Raw genomic sequence first — 21,493 nt, 5'->3', positions numbered from 1 at the left:
ATCTTTTGTAGATGAGGAAACTGAGGCATAGGGAGGCCAAGTGACTGGTCCCTGGTCACATTCCCAGGAAGTGGCAGAGGTGGGATTCAAATCCAGGACTGTCAGTCTGCCTGCTAGGCAACAGGAATAATGACAGCGATTAGACACTGAGAATAACAAAAGTGTTAAGCATTTACCCTGAGCCACACATCGCGTTGTACTTTCTACGTACATTGCTGTGGTCCCCACCCCAGTCTCGGAAGGTAGCTGCTCTCACCAGCCCTGATTTACAGATGATGATCAGAGAGGTTAAGTAGACTGCCCAGGGTGCACGGGTGCGGACTGGTGGGAACTAGCTCTGACCCAGGCAGCCTGTGTTCTGAGTCTGCACGCGTTGCCTCTGCGCTCTGACCTGCTGGATCTCATAGAACCCGGGGCAAGCGTGTGAGCCAGGCTGGGGCCTTCACCAGCTTTGCCCCTCCAGGAGAGGCACAGCAGTACCTGTGTTTATGTCCTTTTCCAGGGCCTTCTCCGGGGGGAACAGACACATCCCAAGGCCAGGGCCTACTCTCGGGGGCTTCCTGGGGGAAACTGTCCTGTCCTCTGTTCCTGTAGGCACTGCAGCCCACCACTATGGTCCGTTTGCTGTGAACGGGTGGCATTTTGATGATTTCCAGGTCAGGAGTCCTCGTGCGGTCGCTTATTTCATGGCTGGCTCACTCTTTCCTGCCAAGCAGCCCGGGGCCCTGTATGGGGTGGCTGGTCCTGGCTGCCATCAGTGTGCCCAGGTGGCCCTGCTGCCCAGGCGGCATCCATGTGGCGTCTGGGCCGGCTGCCCAGTGACATGGTGGCCTTGCTCACAGCAGAGCTGGCGATTAATCACTGGTGCTGTATGTCACACTCTGTGCCCCTTACCTTCTCGTTGGAGAAAGGAAGATGGTACAGCCCGATTTTTCAGGTGGTAGAAAAGAGTAGATGCTCTGGAACTGTGACATGCTTGAAATGCTATAGGCAGAGCAAGGAAGGTCCCGGCCAGGGGGCTGGTGTCTGGGCCCCCATCTGCCTCTCGCTTCCTTGGGACCTTGGGGGTCACGGGTCTGCCCATCATGGGCACTCAGGCTCCCTGTCCATCAGAGCACAGTGCTGGGCCCCAGCAGTGATCTCCCTCCGTCCCGGGAGACATCAGGGAAGTACTGTCAGCATCCCTATGAAAGCCCGTGGCCCCCTTGGTTCAGGTTCAAGTGTAGAGTATCTCTGAGAGCCACAGAGCAGGTGGAAGTCTGTCCTTTGGACAGCGTGTCAGGCAGGAAGGTCTAGGAGCAGCAGCCCCTTCTCCCTTCAGGCCCAGGCCCCGGGCACATGCTACCTGCTGGGCGTCGTCCTGCCGCCCCGCTTCCTCTTCTGCTGCACTTGCCAGATTCCTGGGAGGAGCAGCCGTGCGCGTCCTGTCACCCTGTGCCCGGCCAGTCTCCCTTCTCCCTGGCTTGTCTCTCTACGTGACCGCACGGCCTGTCAGGCTCCGTGTGTTGAGGCAGGGCTGTGACCTTCCCACTCGCACCCTGGCCAGCCCAGGCCGCCCTCCCCTCCCCGTGCTTTGGCCTCGCGCCTCTCTCTGGCTGGGCCGACCCCTGGGAGAAAGTTAGAAATTTTAGCTCCCTAATTTCCATGGAACATTGCTCCGTGCATATGGTTTAAAACATTAATTAAAAACATTAATCAGTCTGGCTGCCTTGGAGAGAGGCTCTTTTTCTGTAGGAGCTGACCTTCTGGTTCCTGTAGGCTCCTTACAAGGAGAAGGGGTGTAGGGATGAGCCTGCACACCAGTTCATACCTGTGACCTGACCTCTGGGGTCCTGGTAGGTGCTCATTGAGGCCGGGAGGATATTACATTTCCCTAGTACTCAGAGTTTACAGAGCCGCTCTTGTGTGCACTATCTCACTTAATCCTGGCAGCACATCTGGGAGATGGGGTAAGTGTCATAATCCATTCCATTTCACAGATGAATAAACTGAGATGTGAGAGCCACAGCCAGGCCTGGAGCTGAGTAGCTGTGACGCAGACCTCAGCTTTTAGTGCTGTTTGCGTTGGCTTCGCTGGTTCCCTTAGCCCCCCGTGTACTGAGGCCTCGCACTGAACAAGTCATGGTGGTGAGACAGGAAGAGGGGAGACCTTGTTTTCCCCCCCTTATTGGGAGGAGACGAAGAATTTAGGGCCCGGGCATTTACTTAAGTGCGGTACTAATGACAGCTGACGTTTCTAAGTGTTCGTAAGGCACCAGGCCAAGAGCTAAGCTCTGCGGAGATTCTCACCTCACACTAAGAACAAACCTTTAAGATGAGAAACTGAGGCTCAGAGAGCTGAAGTCGCTCGCGCAGGCTCCTCAAAGGACCTTTTCAGTCGCAGAACTGGGATGCCAAGCCAGGCACTCTGACAAGAGCCTATAGTCAACCAGGAAGCTGGGCTGCTGCCTTTTTTGGGTAATGAAGCGAATGCATTTCGACAATGAGGGAAAAAGTGCTTTCCTGGTCAAAATGTCTGAGAAGCGTGGGAGGCTGCCCACAGAGGGAGCGTGGATGTGCTGAGGGTGGCATCTTTCTCAGCGCATGGCTAGTCCAGGGGGCTTCTCTGAGGGAGGGGGGATTTGCCCTCTCCTGCTGGGAACTGGGACTCGGATGGATTAAACCAGCGCTTGATGGGAGCAGACAGGAACTCTCTGGGGCTTGCAGAGCTCTTGTAGGTCGGTCCGTGATGCTAACGCATCCAAGGGAGGAATGTGACAATCAGAAGTCTTCAGAGAGGCGAACCGGGGCCAAGTTTTTTTTCCTGGAGGAGAGAGAGGGAATTGATGGTGGGGAATCCGAACTGTCTGGCTTCCTCTCTCTCAGCTGAGCGAGCAGCCTGTGTGCTGCTCTGCTTCTTCCCAGACTTGAGGGCAAATTCCCCTTCAGAACTTGTCAGCCTTCTGTCTCCCGAGTCTGTGCTCACTGAGCCTCATCTCCTTGACGATCTGGCAGCCACGATGCTGGGAGATTTTGCGGGGATTGGGGGAGGCAGGAGGGAGGTCTGGAAGGGGAAAGGATCACCCCATTGTAAATGTGACAGTGTGGCTTTCTGTGGGTGCTGCACCGCCCCTTGAAGGAGAGGAGAGGGTCCGTGTCTGCGCCCACCCAGCTGAGCGTTCAGCCCTGCTTCCGGGGATTTTAGGAGGTCCTCCCAGAACTGGTAAACCAGGGGCGGCCCCCGGGTCCCATTCCCCACACTCCACCCTTTTGGCCTCTCCATGTAAGCCATCTCCATTAGCAGTTAGGATAAGAATCTCTGGCGAGGCTACGTTTTTGGTTTCCTGAGTAACGCATGGTGTCCACTGATCCCATGTTACTACATGACAGTGTTGAGGGCAGATGAAGCTTACAACCAAGTGACTCTGATGCAGCTCCCATGATTCACGTACTCCCCACCGTCCCTAGAATGGGTTGGGCTTCCAGGGACTGGCCATTCTCAGAATTAAGTTGTTGGGTATGTTTCTCCTTCCCCTCTACCCAGAATTCCTGGAATCAGATGAATGAAAAAGCTTTAGCGGGGAAGGAAGGGGGCCATGATTGATGGAGGGGGGGCTTGGGAGTCAGGAACACCTGACCCTCTGTGGCCTGGCTGCTTACGTGACTTCTGAAATACGTGGCTGCCAAGACCGATCTCGTAGGGTCAAGTGGCTTCATGTGGTCAAATGTCCAACACAGTGCTTGGCACATAATAGCTACTCAGTAAATGCCTGCTCTTCAGATGCTTCTCGTTTAGCATAGAGTAAATATGCACTTCTTATTTTTTAAATGAATGAAATCTCTCATTACCAAATTCATTCATGTGAGCAGTGACACTAATATTCCCTTTTCTTGTATGTTTCTAGCATCCTGCTCCACCTGGGATTTAGGGGCCTTTAATCTGACAAAAAAAGAATACGTATCCATTCAGTACTCCAGAGGGACTTGAAAACTGTTCTTCCCTGAACTCAAGCTGGACTGTCATGGGATGTGAAGAATCAAGGTAAGGGATTTTCTCCTCTTGAGCCTTATGGAACCAAAGATGGCTGTTGGAATTGGTGCTCTCTCGCAACACAGCTTGGGGTGTGGTTTTTGACTGCTCGGCCCAGCTTCCTGTGCTTGGGAAGCTGGCTTTCCATAACCCTGATACACAGGACCCGGTTCTCAGTGCCTGGACCTTGTGCCGGGGGGGCGATCCCTCTGTCCCCAGCTGAGGAAGGAGTCCACCATCTCCTAGGTGGCTGCACCACACTTTCCCCCCTGGCAGAAGGTGGGGATGGTCCAGCCGTCCTGCTGAGGTGCGTGGAGCCCACGCTGGGGAGAGGATGGCTGAGTTTGCTGGGATTACGTGATCAGGTCAGCAGGCCTTCGGGGGCATCCAGAAGTGACCTCTTCCTCTCTCCCTGCCTGCTTGCACTGCGCGCGCCAGCTGCCACGTCTCAGGCTGCTTGGGGTAAAGGGTGAGAGGTTAAAACTGACGGCTTTAGGCAAACCCCGGTTTTCCTGGTTTTGCTACTTGCCTCGGCCTCTCCCCAGGCCTCAGTTTCCTCATTTGTAAAATTGGGGTCCTATGAGTGCCCCAGGAGGATGTTATGGGTGCTGAGTGAGATGGTGGAGATAAAGAGTTTACCATTCTGCCTTTCACGGTGGAGGAAATGCTCCCAAACGGAAGAGGGTTTTGTTTGTTTGTTTGTTTTCAATGCATTAGTTACACCATTTAGAGGTCCTGCCATGCAGCAGGCTCTTTCCCAGTCCTTGCTCTGCTGTTCTCTCTGCCTCTCACCTGCCACCAAGTCTGCCTGGGAAACGGCTTGTGAATCACCTTCGGTCGTGCACAGCCCCCTCCACCCGAGCAGAGTTGATTCCTCCCCACACTGGGCTGTAGCCGGCCGTTGAAGGCATGGCTTTATGTGCCATGTGACTTCTCCTGCCCTCCCCTGCCCGTCCCCCTACTCGTCCCCCCCCGGTCACTGGTGAGTTTGTTTAGAGCAAGGACTCTTAACACCCCAGCGTTGGGCCTCCCACTGTGGACATTGAAAGAACAAATGAATGAGTCATTGACAAAGAGGGCATAGAGAGAAAAAGCCAGAGTGGGAACCAAAGGGAGAAAGTTGCTGAAGATGTAGAGCACAGAGTGAGGTCGGTCACATTTTCTTTTTCTTCAGCAAGGTGTTGAGATGATAAGTAACATGATGGAAAAAGGAAAAATGAGTCCTACCACACACTGGAAAGCTCTTCGAGGGTGGAAACTTGGGTGAGAAAGTGTGAGCTGGTGAGAAGCCAGTTAGGGAGGTAGGACTGAGGACGCGGCCGAGGGTCGTGCTGATGTGCTCCTGCCCGTGTTGACGTGACCCACAGAGACGGAGGGCACGAGGCCTTGCCCTTCGGTCAACGTGGCGGCCGGCCCTGGCGCACAGAGGGTTCTGCAGATTCACCAGGCATCTGGGAGGCCTGGGGAGGGTCCCTTGTCCATTCCGAGAGGCTTCCGGGAGAGGGTGCTGCCCCTTGAGACTCTTGGAAGATGGCGTATGAAGAAGACCTATCAGGAGCTGAGCTGACGAGCCTTTCCGTCCTCGGGCGCTCAGCAGCCCTGCACGCTCACGTTCGCCATTCGCTTTTATTTCACCATCTACTTACTTGCTGATTCTGGTGTCAGGAGGCAGCCGCAGTGAGCGCAGCTCTCAGGCCATCCTGTGAAAGTGCTGCATGCCTTTCTTGGGCCCTCGAGCGCTCAACCAGTCCTTGAGTTTTGTTTCAGAAGCCCACGCTCCCGGTCCAGGCCATGAGCTTGGGGCGCAGGAGTGCGTACGTGGACGTGCAGTCACCTGTTCTGGGATTCCCTCCCTCCCGGTAGCACCTGCAGGGCTGGAGCGAGCTGTTCCCGCGTCCGGGAAAACGGCAGATAGCAGTCCAGTCACTGGGGCGGAGAATCTGAAAGCTGGAAGAACCGTTCTGTTGATGGAGGAAAGCCTTGGCAGGTCTGTCTGGGGCTACTGGGAGAGGAAGTTCCCTAGAATTCAGCTGCTGGGAGCAGACAGAGCAGGAGTAGACGCCGGGAATGCGAGGCTCGCAGACCTGAAGGCGTCCCCGGTCAGGGCTGCTCTGTCCGAGGGGCTCTGAGAAAAGCCCAAACATCTGTGCTTGCGCCTGTGGTGCTACGTGTTCTAAAGGCACTGCTCTCCCACTGGGAGCCCGTCTGCCCTCATCCTGCCTAGAAATCAGCTCACCTGGGCTGCACGCCAACAGCAGGCCTCCACACCCTTCCCATCCCTGGGACTGTTTGCACTGTTCCTGCCGTAACCGGGACTTCACCCCAGTTGCACTTCCCTCTACCCGCTGTGACCCTGGGCAAGTCCGTTATAGCTCTCCACGCCTCTTTTTCTCAGCTGCAGAACCTGGCCTGAGGAGATGCTCAGCGAGAGGGAGCCCTTGTTATCTGCTTCTCTCCCACCTCCTTACCTGTCTGGCTCCTGACTGTGTTAATTCTGTCGCATCCCGGCCCCTCCTCGCACCTGCGCGCAGCGTTGCCTTCTTCCCTTTGACGCTCACCTTGCCTTTTTGGACTCCTCTCCTGGGCCCGCCTCCCTCTGGGAGCATCTCTTGGGTCCTGCCTGATACTCCCAAGCCAGCCCTCTCTAGCCTTTGGTGAGAGGGTGTCTGAAGGCACCTGCCTGCCTGTCCTCAGACACGAGCCAGCCCTGGTCTTTGGCCACGGGCTACGTGTGTCAAGGTTGCTTCCTTTATTCAGTGTCCGGAGTGTTTGCTGAAAGAATTCCCGACCCACTCGGAACTCTACCCTTGAAACAGAAACGGATTCTCAAAACACCTCTGCTACTGGCCCATTTTACTATTACTGTTTCTTGTGGTTTCATATTGAGGTTTTTGGCTCATTGCATCTGACCTGGAGTTTATTTTTAGTAGTGAAGACAGAGTTCAATTAATGTCAAAACATGAGGGCAAATGCAGAGGAGGGATTCAGAAGTCTAGGGGAAAATGTGCCTAGTTTTGCTTCTTCTGATAACTTCTGTCACACCAGCAGACGCCGAGCTTTCTCGACGGTGCCCGCGATGGGCTTTGCAGAGGCTGGGAGTCCGAGCCACCCCCGGAAAGCGAATGCGTTTCTGGGTCTCTTTCAGTCCAATTTACCCAGCAGCTGGCCGCACAGATGAGTACCCACTGCAGTTATCATGGCGGGTGATAGTTATTACAATCAATATTAAAGGCCAGGCTTTGGAACCTTCAGTTCTTATCTCCCCCGTGGCTTCGGGTTCCTTCTGTCTCCGGAAGAAGCGTCCACCTTGTTTGAACACCAGCTCTTCTCCCTGGATTGGGAATGTTTGGAGAACAGGCTCTGGGTCTTGCTGTCTCTTTCGCCCCAGCTTTTGGCACCGTGACAGGCGTCCAGGACGTGCTTGGGGAACGTTTTCTTGGACTGCCTGCACTTTTGGACCCTGAGTTGGGGTTAGAAAGTCAGAAATCATGCACACAATGCTCTTTCGTCAAGGGCTCCCGGGTCTGTTCTGGGATTTTGGGGAAACTGAGCACTGTGTGCTTAGGACTTTAGAGTTTCTAAAAGTTCTTTTTCGTTCTTCCGTCCTGCTTTTATCCCTTGGCTGTTTACGGAGAACCTGCACTGTGCCGCTCTGCAGGGTACCTGCAAGGAAGGAGGGACGCACCACTGTTCTGGCCCCGAAGGCAATCCGGAGACGGAGGCTGGCTTTATGGACTCCCGTTATGGACTATATTTTCGTGTCCCCCCCCCCACCAAAGTCAGATGTAGAAACCCTAATCCCCAGTGTAATGGTGTCAGGAGGTGGGGCCCTTGGGAGGTGGCCGGGTCTTAAGGTTGGAGCTCTCAGGATGGGATTGATGCCCTATAAGAAGAGGCACGGGAAAGTAACGTCTCTCTCTGCTCTCTGAGATGTGCAGACACAGCCAGAAGACAGCCTTCTGCAAACCAGGAACTGAGTGAGCTTTACCTTGATCTTGGACTGCCAGCCCCCGGAACTGCGAGGAATAAATTTCCATTGTTTAAGCCACCCAGTCTGTGATATCTTGTTATAGCAGCCTGAGCAGAATAGGACTCCTGTATTTCACAGACGGATGAGTTGGAGACTCAGAGCAGTTGTGCTGCCGGGAGCTCCCTGCTAGTTGGTGGTGGACCTCACAGATGAGCGTGGCTCTTCTGAATCCAGGCACCTGAACCTGCTCCCCCGCTACCTGCCGCGTGATCCGCAGGCGTGTCTGGACTTTCTCTTGGCTGCCCCTCTCTGCTCCGTCATCTGTTTCTCCCTCCCCTCCCCTCCCCTCTGCTCTTCTCTCTTTTTCTCTGCTGTCTCCCTTTCCCCCTCTCCCAGTTCTTGTTTCTTCTGAAGATGAAGATCTTTCTCTCTGTGGTGCCTTTTGGGGGAAGGTACCTGATGATAATGGCGTTGTGCTTGAGCTCGTCCCGCCTGGGGTGGTGTCTGTCTCACTGAATCCACTTCCCCAGCGCCTACTGTGGGGACTGGCGTGATGTAGCAACTTCCTCCGTCCCTCCCTGCCCGCTTCCACTGTCCCACTGTGAGCCAGGTGTTGCACCCAGCCGTGGGACGCAACAGACTAGGTAAAAAACGCCCTGGGGGAGACACAGTATATCCGAACAACTGTTGTTTGCGCAGCGTCATGGGCCGGATGTTTGGACACCCTCCAAATCCCCAGCTTCATATGCTGAGAGTCCTAACCCTGAGTGTGGCTGTACTGGAATTAAGGGAGTAATTAGGTTAAATGAGGTCATGAGGGTGGAGCCCTGCTCTGATAGGAGAGCTCAGTGGAGACCTCCCTCTCCCTCTGTCTCTGCCACGTGAGGACACGGCGGGAAGGTGGCTGTTCGCAAGCCAGGGAGAGAGCTCTCAAATCTCGAGACCCTCGATCTCGGACTTCTGTGCTCCAGAACTGCGAGAACAAACGTCTGTTGTGTGAGCCACGAAGCCTCTGGTGTTCCGTTATGGCAGCCCGAGCTGACCAAGACGCACGGTGGATGCATGCCTCAGGCCATGGGCTGCAGGGTAGTTTGGTTGCCTTGGTCCCAAAGCCTCTCTGGTGGTGTCGAGCCGCGGCTCATGCCTATGAGGTTTCCCAGTCCCATCTCTAAAACCAGGAGCCCAAACCGAGCTCGCTTGTCCTGCTCTGTCTGTATCCGGACGTTCAGGGTTTCCCTAAGCTGGGCCCAATTCTATGTTTTCACTCTTCTTCCTTGCTCAGGTGTACTTAGGTGTGTACTGAACTCTACTGCGGTTGCAGCGTCAGGCTCCTGGAAGCAGCAGCAGCTCTGGACTCCTGGTCTTGCGCGTGTGATCCACTGGGCTGCCTCCCTTTTAAGATGCTCTCCCCGTGTTACAGGAGATTGTTCATTTCGTTAGTCGTTTGTGCATTCTATTGGCCAATCGGTTTGCCTCTTGAAGTACTAAGCACTGGGTATTCTAACAGCTCCTATTACGCACCACTAATGACGTTCTGTCCTTATAGGAGTAGCAGTGGTGCGTATGTGGTATGATGAAGGTTCTGCTACTAATACTACCAGTAATAATAGTAAAAAGAATAATAGCTCAAATGTATTATTCATAGTGTTCCCGACACTTTACATATATTATCTCATTTGCTTTTCAGAGCATATGAGGAAATGGGGATTAACTAATATGCACAAGATGGCAACTGGAGGTGTCTCCCCACGGGATGGATGTGAAGCACACGCTAGTGCTATGTGCTTTTGCATAATTTCAAGCTTTCTCTTTTTTTAACTCGAGCCTAACGTTTAGAAGCTTTTACTAATGAGAGGACTCTTTGCTAAATTGATGTAAGCGCTACACATCACCAATAACTCCGTCCTGGTGTGTCTCTCCGTGCCTTTTGCCGTAGCCCTCAGATGCCTCCTGTTCCTTCCAGGAGACCTCCCAGCGTGGGCTCTAGGTTTTCTCCAGGTTTCACCCATCCTTTTCTGCTACCCTGGGACCCAGGTTTACCTGGCGGAACTGGACAAAATGTGAGACCCAGCAAGTTTTGTTTTTTTTTTTAATTTTATTTATTTATTTTTGGCTGCATTGGGTCTTTGTTCCTGTGCGCGGGCTTTCTCTACTTGTGGCGAGCGGGGGCTACTCTTTGTTGTGGTGCGTGGGCTTCCCATCGCAGTGGCTTCTCTTGTTGCGGAGCACGGGCTCTAGGCATGCGGGCTTTAGTAGTTGTGGCTCGTGGGCTCAGTAGTTGTGGCTCGTGGGCTCTAGAGCACAGGCTCGGTAGTTGTGGTGCACGGGCTTAGTTGCTCTGCAGCATGAGGGATCTTCCCGGACCAGGGCTCGAACCCGTGTCCCCTGCATTGGCAGGCAGATTCTTAACCACTGCGCCACCAGGGAAGCCCCCAGACCCAGCAGGTTTTATCCCTGGTTTGTAATGGAGTGAACAGCAGAGCTCCACACAGCAGTCTAGTGGCCTGGCTTCTTCTGGGATGTGGGTGGCTTTCAGAAAGCCTGAGCTGCCAAGCCTCCAGGTCCTCCTTGCTGCTCTCAGTGATGCCTGGTCTGCTGGGAATTCACTCTTTGGCCCCCAGCCATTTTCTCTCCAGTTCTGTCCCTTTCCTGGAGCTCGTTGTAATGGGTGCCTTTATGAAGAAAGTACCCATCGTGGGATGCAAGGCATCTGGAGGATGTTTTTTTTCTCCCTCCAAAGATGAAACCTTAAGACTGAGGGATCCACCCTCAGTCTTGTAGGCCAAGCATCCTACAATGTCTGGCCGCAAGGACTCAGAGGGGCATTCTTCTGCTGTTGCAAAGCAGAGGCACCTGGCTTCATCCCCGTGGGAAATCAGAAGTGGGAGGGCCTTTAAAAAATGTTGGCTTAAGGAAAAGTTTCATCAAAATAGAAACGAAAACGCCGATCGAAAGCGTCACCCTCCCTGAGCTGGCCTCTTCCCTGAGTATCAGCACCGCCCCTGCTGGAGTGGCCGGGAATTGGGAAAGCCACCGGCCATGGGGGGCGAGGTGGGGGGAGGGCTGCTGCACAGGGAGCAGAAAGGAGATGCGTGCCCAGATCTCTCTGCTTTGCCACCTGCCAGCCCCTTGCCAGCTGGGATTCAGGCTCTAGGTGCTTTTGAGCCTTGGTTTCTTGCTCTGAGGACCAAATGACACGGTTGTCTGTGACTCCTCGAGTCACCGAAGATGCTCCACCCACGGGCGCTGCGCTGAGGAACTCATCGGTCATTTGCTTCCAGGCTTTGAACCTCATTTTCCTCAGCTCTCATTGAAAGCAGCGTGCCGGCCGGCTGCCCTGGTCTGTCAGTCCCTCCCAGCTTACACATTTCACATCCGCGCCACTTGCCTTTTCGGGATTGATAGAATGTTTTCAGAGTTTAATGGGAACCGTATACAGCAGCCATCAGGAGGGGCAGAAATGGAAGGAAATAGTCCAGGTGTCATAATTTTTCCACTCCCCCGCACACTTCCATCACACATGTTTGAAAACAAACCTTATTTTCAGAACAGTTTCTGATTTTACTGAAAAACTGTGAAGATAGTTCGCAATTTTGAACTGTCTTCAAAGTATGTGGGAGGATCCCATATATCCCACATCCAGTTCTCCCTACTGCTCACTTCTTACATTAGTGTGGCACAGCTGTTACAAGTAGTGATCAACATGGGTGCATAATTATTATCGACTACAGCTTATACATTGTTTTTTAGGTTTCCTTAATGTTTCCCTGATGTCCTTTTTCCGTTCCACCATCCCGTCCAGGATACTGTGTTCCATTAAGTTGTCATGTCTCCTTAGGCTCCTCTTGGCTGTGAAGGTTTCTCAGACTTCCCTTGTTTTCGATGACCTTGATGGTTTTGAGGAGTACAGGTCGGGGATTATATAGATTGTCCCTTTATTAGGATTTGTCTGATGTTTTTCTCATCATTAGTCTGAGATGATGCATCTTAGGAGGAAGACTGCAGACGTAAAGTAACCCTGACCGCCTGGCTACGCTACTGTTCGTTAGATTTCTCCACCATGAAAATGCCTGCCTCCGCCCCATTTCCTCACCGTACTTGGAAGGATGTCACACCTCTGGAGTGGGGCGTTTTGCCCCGCCTTGATGCGAAGTATTGACACAAATTGTTTGGAATTCTCCTTGGGAGATTTGTCTCTTCTCCCCCATTTCTTTATATCCATACGGACTCGTGGATATTTTTATAGACTTTGGATTCTAGTTCAATATGACTTTATGTTGCTCATAAAGCAACATTGAGCCACGTTCTGTTGCTCAAGTTCTTTCAGCTTTGGCCGTTGGGAGCTCTTTCAGTTGGCTCCTGGGTCCTTTTGATATACAACCATCATCGTTGCCGGGCGGCGGGGAGGGTGTTGTTTTTTCCCTTTTTTTTTGAGCGTTTCCTTCCTTTCTGGCATGACAAGGTGCTCCGGGCTCATCTTGTATATTTCCTGCCCCCAGACCTAGAATCAGCCATTTCTCCAAGGAGGCCTGGTTTGCTTTATTGGAACATGGCATTAGAAACCAACGTATGGGTGTGAGATGTGTTCACTGCTACTGGGGCATCACTGCTTCTAAGTCTTCTCAGCCAACAGAGCAATGAAATACGTGTGAGTGTCCTAACCCACGTGTATACACATGTGTCTAATCGTTTCCATAGGTATCCATCGTATCTCTGTTAAGCTAACCATGAATTCATACTGATGTTCCAACTCTAATCCATTACTACTCCATACACTTTTGAACAGACATTTTTTTGCCCATGTTGGTCGGCAAGAGGAAGTACTGAATGGTAAGTTCTAAAAGTCCCCATGGGCAGAGAGCAGTGGGATGAGAACACTGGACTTTTCCCTGTGGACAGTGTAGTCTCGTGAGCAGAAGTCAAGAGTTGGACACAGTTGGACAGAAACTCAGAAACACGTGCCGCCCAGAATGCTTGCAGACCAGAACGCTGTCACACTCGCAGGCCTTGTGTGCCTTTTGTCCTCCTGGGAAGCCTGTCCTGTCCTCCCTCCCCTCCCACGTTATCCCCACACTATACCCTCTCCCCGCGCACACTCCTAGAGTCCCCTGGGCTTACCCCATCAGAAATATACCCACTTAAAACAAATTCTTTGCCTGTCTGCTGCTCCCAAGTAGACCGCGTCCTTGAGGGAAGCACTGCGCCTCGCAGGCAGTGCCTTGCACGGTCTCCCAAAGCCAAAGCCAGGTCCGTCCATTCACTTTCAGAGTTTGTTGGGGGAATAAAGCAGTGGACAAGACACACGCCCCCCTGCCTTGTTGGAACCTGATACACACTGAATGCGAATGAAGGAATTCACATACAATGCAGAATCCCCTACCCCATTTCCTTTTTGGCCAGGGGTCTCAAACTCAATTGTCTCCAGGGACCAGGCAGGCAATATAAGGCATGACGTGGGCCTGGTGGGCAACTGGAAGGCGTGCATAGCTGATGAAGAGCCAGGACATCTGGTGTGACATACCGACCTGGCCGCCCGGCTCAGGCCAGCGTCCTGCCTGATGGTCCGGGGTCTGTGCCTGACCAGTTGTTCCTAAGTTTTTTGACTCACATGCCCAGTATAAACGGGGTGGTGCCCAGTCCATGGCCGCTGATCATGGTGCTGGAGAACTGCTGGCCTAGCGTGGCTGGATCTGACTGTTCCAGGGAGCCTGGAAGCTGGGGAGCTGGGAGAGTCTTGCCCCTTTCTGTTCACTTCTATTCGTTCCTGATATCACTGTAGCAATACTTCTTCCCCTGCCAGCAGCACTTGGTCCCAATAGCAATAGTTGCTTCCAGTTTGCAGGGATTTCTTTGTCCCCTACTCCCGGAACCAGCCTCATTGGCTGCTCTAGAGATGACATCCCCAGCAGGGCTCCCTGGGGTCCCCCAGACTTCTCAGTTCCGATAATCGTACCCCACGCCCCATCCCCATGTGCTTGCTCTCTACCTCTCGGCTACCTCGGACTCTCCCTCCTGTCTTTTCAGTAAACAGTTCATTCTTTATCTGAAATTCAGCGGGTATGCTTCCTCTTCCCATGTTGAGCCTTGATTAATGCGCGAGGTGTTATTTCTATATTTCCTACCCTTGCCGTTTTCGCTCAGTTGAGCACAAAGCAGGTTTCCAAGTCTGTCACTCTGAGGCCCAGACTGCCGGCCCGCCGCCCCCCACCCCCACCCCACCCCAAACCCACCACCCACCTGCAGCCACGTGCCCGGAAGCCCTGCGTCTTACGCTCATTGCTTGCCGGCTTCACCCGCTCGTGCTGCTTGCACACAACCACGGGCCACTCCCGGGGGGCTTGCCAGTGGCCCCTTTCCACAGCCTGCTGCGTCTGGAGATGATGTTTTGGGTTTTCCACAATGAACACCGGTCCCCAGGGTGTGCCGGGTTTCTCTGTGTCTGCAGGGGTGTGTGTGCCTGCTGCGTGGAAACAACCTTGTCAAAATAAACCAGGGCTGTGCTGACAGGGGGAAGTGAGGCTGGCCGGAGGAGAAGACGTGGGCTGGGTGCTTCTTGGGGGGTTTCCTCTGTGCCAGTGCCCTACAGGAGGCGGCCTCTGCCATGCTTCCTGGACCCTTCCGACTCCCCCAGGGCCCCCGTTGGACACAAGACTCTCCTGCTACCTTCCCACGTTGAGCCGTTCACTGAACAGTGTGCCTCCAAACCAGCTCTTCTGCCATGATTTTCCCCTGTGCTCCGAACTCACCGTCCTGACCTGACACGTCAGCAGTCCTTTTGTCACTCCAGGGATGCAACTTTGTGATTTTCAGGGTCCAATGTGACTGATTAAAAATCATGATATTCCTCGGGAATTCCCATCGATCGTGATCATTGTGGTGCTCAGCTGTGTCGAACGCTGGCCTTTGTGAGCTGGGCGGACTTACTGGGGGTATATATTAGTTTGCACGGGCGGCTGTGACAGAGTACCACCCGTGAGGTGGCTCAAAACAACAGAAATACATACTCTCACAGTTGTCCAGGCTAGAAGCCTGAAATCACAGTGTCAGCAGGGTTGCCTTCCTTCCAGAGATTCTAGGGAAGAATCCTTCCTTTCCTCCTGCCTTCTGGTGGTTGCTGGCAATCCTTGGCCTTCCTTAGCTTGTAGGTGCATCACTTCAATCTCTTCCTCCATCCTCACATAGACTCCTCTCCCGTGCATCTGGTCCAGATTGCCCTCTTCCTGTAAGAATGAGGTCTACCCTAATCTGACTTCATCATGTTAACTTGATTACTTTCTCCAAGACCCTATTTCCAAATAAGGTCACACTCACCAGTACTAGGAGTTAGAACTTGAGCATAACTTTTGGGGGGGGACACAGTTCAACCTGCAACAAGGATATGAAGAAGTGTTACAACTTCTAGTTTTGTTTATTTCTTTCCTATAAAATGTCGTATGCTTTATAATAATATAGGTGTTTCTGTGTATAAATTATAAACAAATACACAGATACTGGGGGCTATCCTCAATCATGAGTGATGAGGACATAGTTTAAAAACAAACCAATCACCAGTCCACTGGTCTGGTTTATGGAGGCCCCGGTTCTTAGTCAACCTGGGCTGCCGTAGCAAAATACTATAGATCAGGTGGCCTCAACAACAGAAAATTTGTTTTCTTACATTTCCGGCAGCCGGGAAGTCCAAGATCAAGGTGCAGCTGGTTCAGTTTCTGGTGAAAGTGCTCTTCCTGGTTTGCAGACAGCTACTTTCTTGCTGTATCTTCACATAATGAGGCAGGGGTGGGGGGTGGGATGGGAGAGGAGGCACTAGCTTTCTGGTGTCTCTTCTTATATAAGTGCGCTAATCCTGTGGGATCAGGGCTCCACCCTTATGACCTCATTGAACCTTAATTACCTCCATTAAGGTCCGATCTCCAAATAGAGTTGCACTGGGGATCAGGACTTTAACATATAAAGTTGGGGGAGGACACAATTCAGTCTATCGCAGGTCCCATCTTCTGGATTTTGTTATACAGTAAGATTCCCTCGGTTCTTATGAATTACAAGAAAAACTTAAAGTCTGGTTTGGTGGATAGATCCCAACTTTAGTTCCACATACACCTCGTTTTTATTCTGGCTTTCTTATTCCTTTATATTTATTTTTTTAATTTTATCATCAGTAGCTGGGTGCCGTGGGCAAGCTAAATGCCCTCTCTGAGCCTCGCTTTCTACCTCTGTGACGTGGAGATAATGCCTACTTAGGGAATTGTTTGGGAGGGTAAGTGAGGTCACTAAGTAGATGCTTAGTAGCTGTGAGCAGTTTTCCTTTCTGCCCAGATCTCACTCTTCCCTGCCCTCCAGCAACGGCTGCCCTGCCCCTGCCCAAGGAGGGTGGGAGAGTTTTGAGGGGGTAAATCCTTAGTCCTGGAGGTGGCTCTAGACGGCGTTGTGTCTGAGGCCTTCCTGGGCCCTATCTCTCTTTCTCAGCCCTTGTGTTTATCATCCAGCTGTGTCTCATCTGCACTCACTGTTAGTAATGTCATCATTTTGCAATTCAGCCATCATTTTGTTTTTTGTACTTGGATTGTCTTGACTTAGCCTAGCTCGTAAAGCAGATCTGTGGGATCCAGCCCACATGTGTACAGCAGGTGATCAGCGACTGTATTTGTTGGGTTGATTGGGTGGGGGAGAAGGGAGGGCTTTAGCCCGGGTGCCAACCCTTCTTCACTTTCCTACCTTTGTTCATCTCAGAGGAGGCAGGCGGTGAGATGCACAGGCTCTCCTGCTTCCCTTCGCTGCCTACTGCCCTTCTGCTTATGGCCCAGGGCAGGGCCAGCATTAAACAAGGTCTGTATAAGCGTAGAGAGGGGCCCGGTAGTGTGGTCCCTTCCAGAAACATGCGTGGGCCTGGGAGTCACATAAACCCGGTGGGAGTCCTAAGCCTGCCCTTTACTGCTACCAAGGCCTTGGGCAAAATCTCACTGTTCCCTTTTGCAAAATGGAGCTAATAATGGTACCTGTGTCATTAGGTGGCTGAGCGGAAATGAGCTAATGCATGTACGCCCCTAGTACAATAGCCGTCCGGACAAGGGGCAGAGGCCTGGGCGGGGGGAACCACTGCTCTCCCGATGCACTCTGAACTAGGCTTCCAAACACCAAATGCCTCTCTCGTCCCCCCGCTGTGCAACCCCAGCCAAATGCCTTTCCCTCTCTGTCTAAGTTTCTGCTCTTTGTTATCGCTAAAGCTTAGTAATGCTTTCCTCAAAGTTTAACTTGATGTAATTTACATAAAGTGACATGAAGCAGTTTGTAAAACACAACCCAGAAATTCATAATTATCATTAACAAGTTTGATTGGGAAGCTCATGACTGCATCTGTACCCTGTGAGACTTTTAGGAGTTATAACTGAAGTCTGCAGCCGAGGCCAAGAGGGGACTGGTGCAAGTTCAAGCTTTTTAAGTCATTCTCAAGTAGCAAACCTATATGGCATCCTGCAGGTAGATTAGGGCCTTGTCGGCTTTTTTTTCCTGGTATCTTTAATACACATGCCTGCCGTTGACTCCTGCTTGGCCTGGAGCCCTGACCTTGTCCTCAGAAAATCCCTTCCTGTCCAGATGCACCGGTGCTCCGAGCTCTCCTGCTGTTCTCACTGCACCTGCCCAGGGCCTGACCCAGCCACAGCCGGCTTCCTTTGCTCCCGTGGTAGGCATTCGGGCAGGTTGGAGCGATGAATGTTGTTGGCAAAGGAAAGTGAGTCTTCTTCTGTGCTGCTGGGCGGTGATGAATTGAACCAGCCTCACTGAAGGGAGAGTTGACACAACTTCTCAACGTTTAGACTGTGTGTGCCCTTTGACCCAGCAACTCCTCCCCCCCTACCATGAGTCTGTCCTCTAGAAGTAGGAAAACACATTTCAAAAAATGTTCTTTCACAGCATTGAGAAAGTAGCAGAAGCTGCAGGACAACCTCACTGCTTAACAGTGTCATACTCAGCAGTCTGAAGAATTGAGATTTTGCGACCATCTCAAGGCTAGATCAGGAAGCACATGGCGCTGGTTTGGTCCCATGACCGATGATGTTCACCTTGATCACTTGATGAGAGTGGTGTCTGCTAGGTTTCTCCACCATAAAGTTATATTTCTCCCTTTATAATTAGTTAGTATCTTATCAGGAGATCATCTGTTACTATCAATATATAAATATCATGTTTCTCATCATACCTAAGTTTCAAACCTAAGTTTAGCCTCCGCTGAAAATTCTTGCCTGAAACTGGTATTACTGTTATTGCCAAACAGTGTCTGTCTCCGTCATCGCTTCCACACTTATCAGTTGGAATTCTAACGTAAGGAAGAACTTTCCTTTCTTTTTCCATTAAAAAAATTCAATGATTGATATCAGTGTGAACTCATAAATTCTTATTTTATTATATTGCTTATAATCCATGACTATCGTTTTTTTTCCTCAAATTTTCCTAGAGTCGGCGGATGGGATGCCCTTCAAGTTGGGTTCTATGTCCTTTTGACATTTCCCCATCATTTTTTGAGCACTGCTTTGCCTTCCGGCGCCACGAGATGTTCCAGGCTCATGCTGTGCTCGCCCTGCCCCAGCCCTGGAGTCAGCCATCACTTCTGTGCTATTCTTGCCAGAAGTGGGTAACCTGGATTTAATCTAGAGGAAATACGGACAAACCCAAATTGAGGGACATTCTGCAAAGCCACTGGCCAGTGTTCCTCAAAAACGAAAGAAAGACAAAGCCAGACTAAGGAACGATGACAGATTAAAGGAGCCTAAGGGGGCACGATGACTAAGGGCAATGTGTGACCCTGGGTTCGCTTCAAAAGACATTATTGGTAAAATTTGAGTAATGTCTCTGGGTTAAACAGTAGGATTATATTAATGTTAATTTCCTGATACAACTTGATCGTTATAATGTGGTTATATAAGGTATCAGTACTGAGAAGTTGCAAGGCTGTGGGAATTCATTCTACTTTCAAACTCTTTTTGTAAGTGTGAAATTATTTCAAAATGAAAAATAAAAAGAAATTAAATACGAACAATTGAGATGAATTTATATATACTAATATGGAAAGGTGTCCATAATCAATTAATTGAAGGAGAAAAGTTGTAGTATTTTTGGTATAGAATTAGCCCACCTTTGTGAAGACAAGACAGAACAAAATAGTACATATGCATATTTGCACATGAAATTCTGAGAAGGTATGAACTTCCTGTTAACAGACATTTCCGGGAAATGTAATTGGAAGGTGTGAGAAAGTGGGAACTTGGTGATTTTTTTTTTTTTTTAAAGAAGAAGCATGTTTTAATACTATAATGGGAAAGTGATAAGCATGTGGTTTGTGTGGGGAAGTGCGCTTCTGCCGGTGAACGTTCGGTTTGATGTCTTCCATCCACCTCAATTTCTGTTGCGTTTTCTTCCACAGGCAGTGCCCTGCCAAAAAGTCTTACCCCGTGGACACTCACCGGTGTTTTGCCCCACTGTCCGCTTTCTCGCTTCTGATTCTTAACACAGACACGGAGGGAGCCTGCCGACCGTGCTGCTAGACAGCGATGCCAGCTGACTCATCTTACCTTTAGCCAATGAAGCTGGAAATTGTTCACTCTGGAACACTTTAGAGAGAACTTTATTCTTAAGCGTGTACCCTTTCGGTCTCCCCAGAGGAGTGTAAATCAGAAACCTGACCGTCCTCATATTTGCTCCTCTAAGGAGCAATGATTCCTTAAGTGGTGCTTGATGTCTCTAAACCTGATTAATTAGTGAACCACCATCAGTTTCTCCCAGGAATTTGTAATGATCACTAGCCTTTAGTAGTTAATGTAAAATTTCACTGAGATAGATTTATTTTTATGTATAGGTTTGTTTTCCCATCTCAGAGCAGATGCTCCTTGATTCAAGCATGGAGAAGAGCAAAAATAACATGTCTTGCGGGCCGACTGTGTGCCACGAGCTATTACAGACTTTGACTAATGTGGCCTCCCTACTACAGTCGGCCCTCTGTATTCTCTGGTTCTGCATCTGTGGATTCAACCAACCGCAGATTGAAAATATTTGCACAAAAAAATTCCAGAAAGTTCCAAAAAGCAAAACTTGAATTTGCATCATGCTGGCAACTATATACATAGTATTTACATCGCATTAGGTATTATATGCAATCTGAAGATGATTTAAAGTATACAAGGGGACGTGTGTAGGTTAAATGCAAATACTACACCAATGTTTTTTCTTTATGAGATAGTGACTCATTCCGAAATGAGCCCTTTATTGTGTGTTTTAGGTGAACCAATCAGTGGGGGCCTGGACCAGGTGGTCTGCGGAAGTTTCTTCCCTTATTTGGCGGGGTGGGGTACCACATGGCATGCAGGATCTTAGCTCTCCGACCAGGGATCGAACCCGTGCCCCCTCCAGTGGAAGCGCGGAGTCGTAACCTCTGGACCGCCGGGAAGTCCCACTACACCATTTTATATCAGGAACTTGAGCACCACCGGATGCTGGTATCTGGGGAGGTCCTGGAACCATTCCCCCGAGGATACTGAGGGAGGCCTGTACTAGGGAACATTCTTCCAGTCTCTCAGTGAGAAAACTGACCCCCAAAAGGTGTGCTGCCACAGGCTCTAGCATGTTCACTTAGTTAGCTCCTGAGTGAACTATCTCCTGCTCTTGCCTGTCTCTGACTCCTCCCGGGGTCCAGAGCAGTTTGTGTTTGCTTCCTTCTGCTCCGGGCTGCCCTGTCACCTCCTGCAGCTCCTAAACACCAGCTCCAGTTTTGCCTTCTAAGTACCTTTATCTTCTTCTGTCGGGGTGTCTCCCTCAGTAATGATTATAATGACGGCGATAAAAGAAAAACTAAAATATTTGTGGGTAAGTGTCTTTATGGATCCCTTGCTGTGCCGGGCAGAATGCTGAGCTCTCCCAGGCATCATGTCATCATTCCTTCCCACCACCTGATGAGGTGTAGGGGCTCACGGTGGGCTGGGGACCTGAAATCCGCAGCCGGGTCCATCTAGGAGCCAGAAGCTAATGTCGGTCCAACACGTGTTTTCCATTTCAGTGTTCACTTAGGTAGTTAATACGCTCTTGCACTAGGTTGGTGCAAGCTAGTGAACACGGCCAAATTATTTCTCCCACAGACTTATAGCCACATGTTCCCAGACATTATAAATCTGTGGTTGAACTAATACTCAGACACGTCACCATTTTATCAATGACATAATCAAGCTCATAATGAAGGATCCCAATTTTAAGTTACACAGCTCAACAGCATATAAAATATTAGGTGTGTGCTTACTTCATTAACAGAGGCACTTTTTTTTTTTTAACCAGAAGGTATGGAAAATAAGAGGAAAAACTTCAATCTTTCAACAAAAACGGTAATCATCTTCCCATAAGTATGATAAAAGAAATGACAAGATTTTCAGAAACTGTGATTAAAAATTGGTTTAGCTACAGTCAAAAAATCATCACATAACAAAGTATCTCTGTCTTTTTAAAAATATTTGCTACATTAAAGGGCATATTGTATA

The 21,493-nt window shown here is 50.7% G+C and overlaps 1 long non-coding RNA gene across 1 annotated transcript in view; it reads left to right on the top strand.

Annotated features, from left to right (window-relative positions):
- Nucleotides 1-21,493, top strand: part of LOC309835539 — a 230,352-nt gene that overhangs the window by 140,908 nt on the left and 67,951 nt on the right. Inside the window, exon 3 of the long non-coding RNA XR_014298019.1 lies at nucleotides 3,885-4,021. This is a non-coding gene — a long non-coding RNA (uncharacterized lncRNA). The remainder of the gene's footprint in view (nucleotides 1-3,884; nucleotides 4,022-21,493) is intronic.

The sequence above is a fragment of the Grampus griseus genome (genome assembly GCF_964374135.1).
Source record: "Grampus griseus genome assembly, chromosome: 17".
NCBI classification, from domain to species: Eukaryota; Metazoa; Chordata; class Mammalia; order Artiodactyla; family Delphinidae; genus Grampus; species Grampus griseus.
Note: the sequence above shows the minus strand (reverse complement) of the source record. Positions and strands in the feature narration are given on the sequence as shown.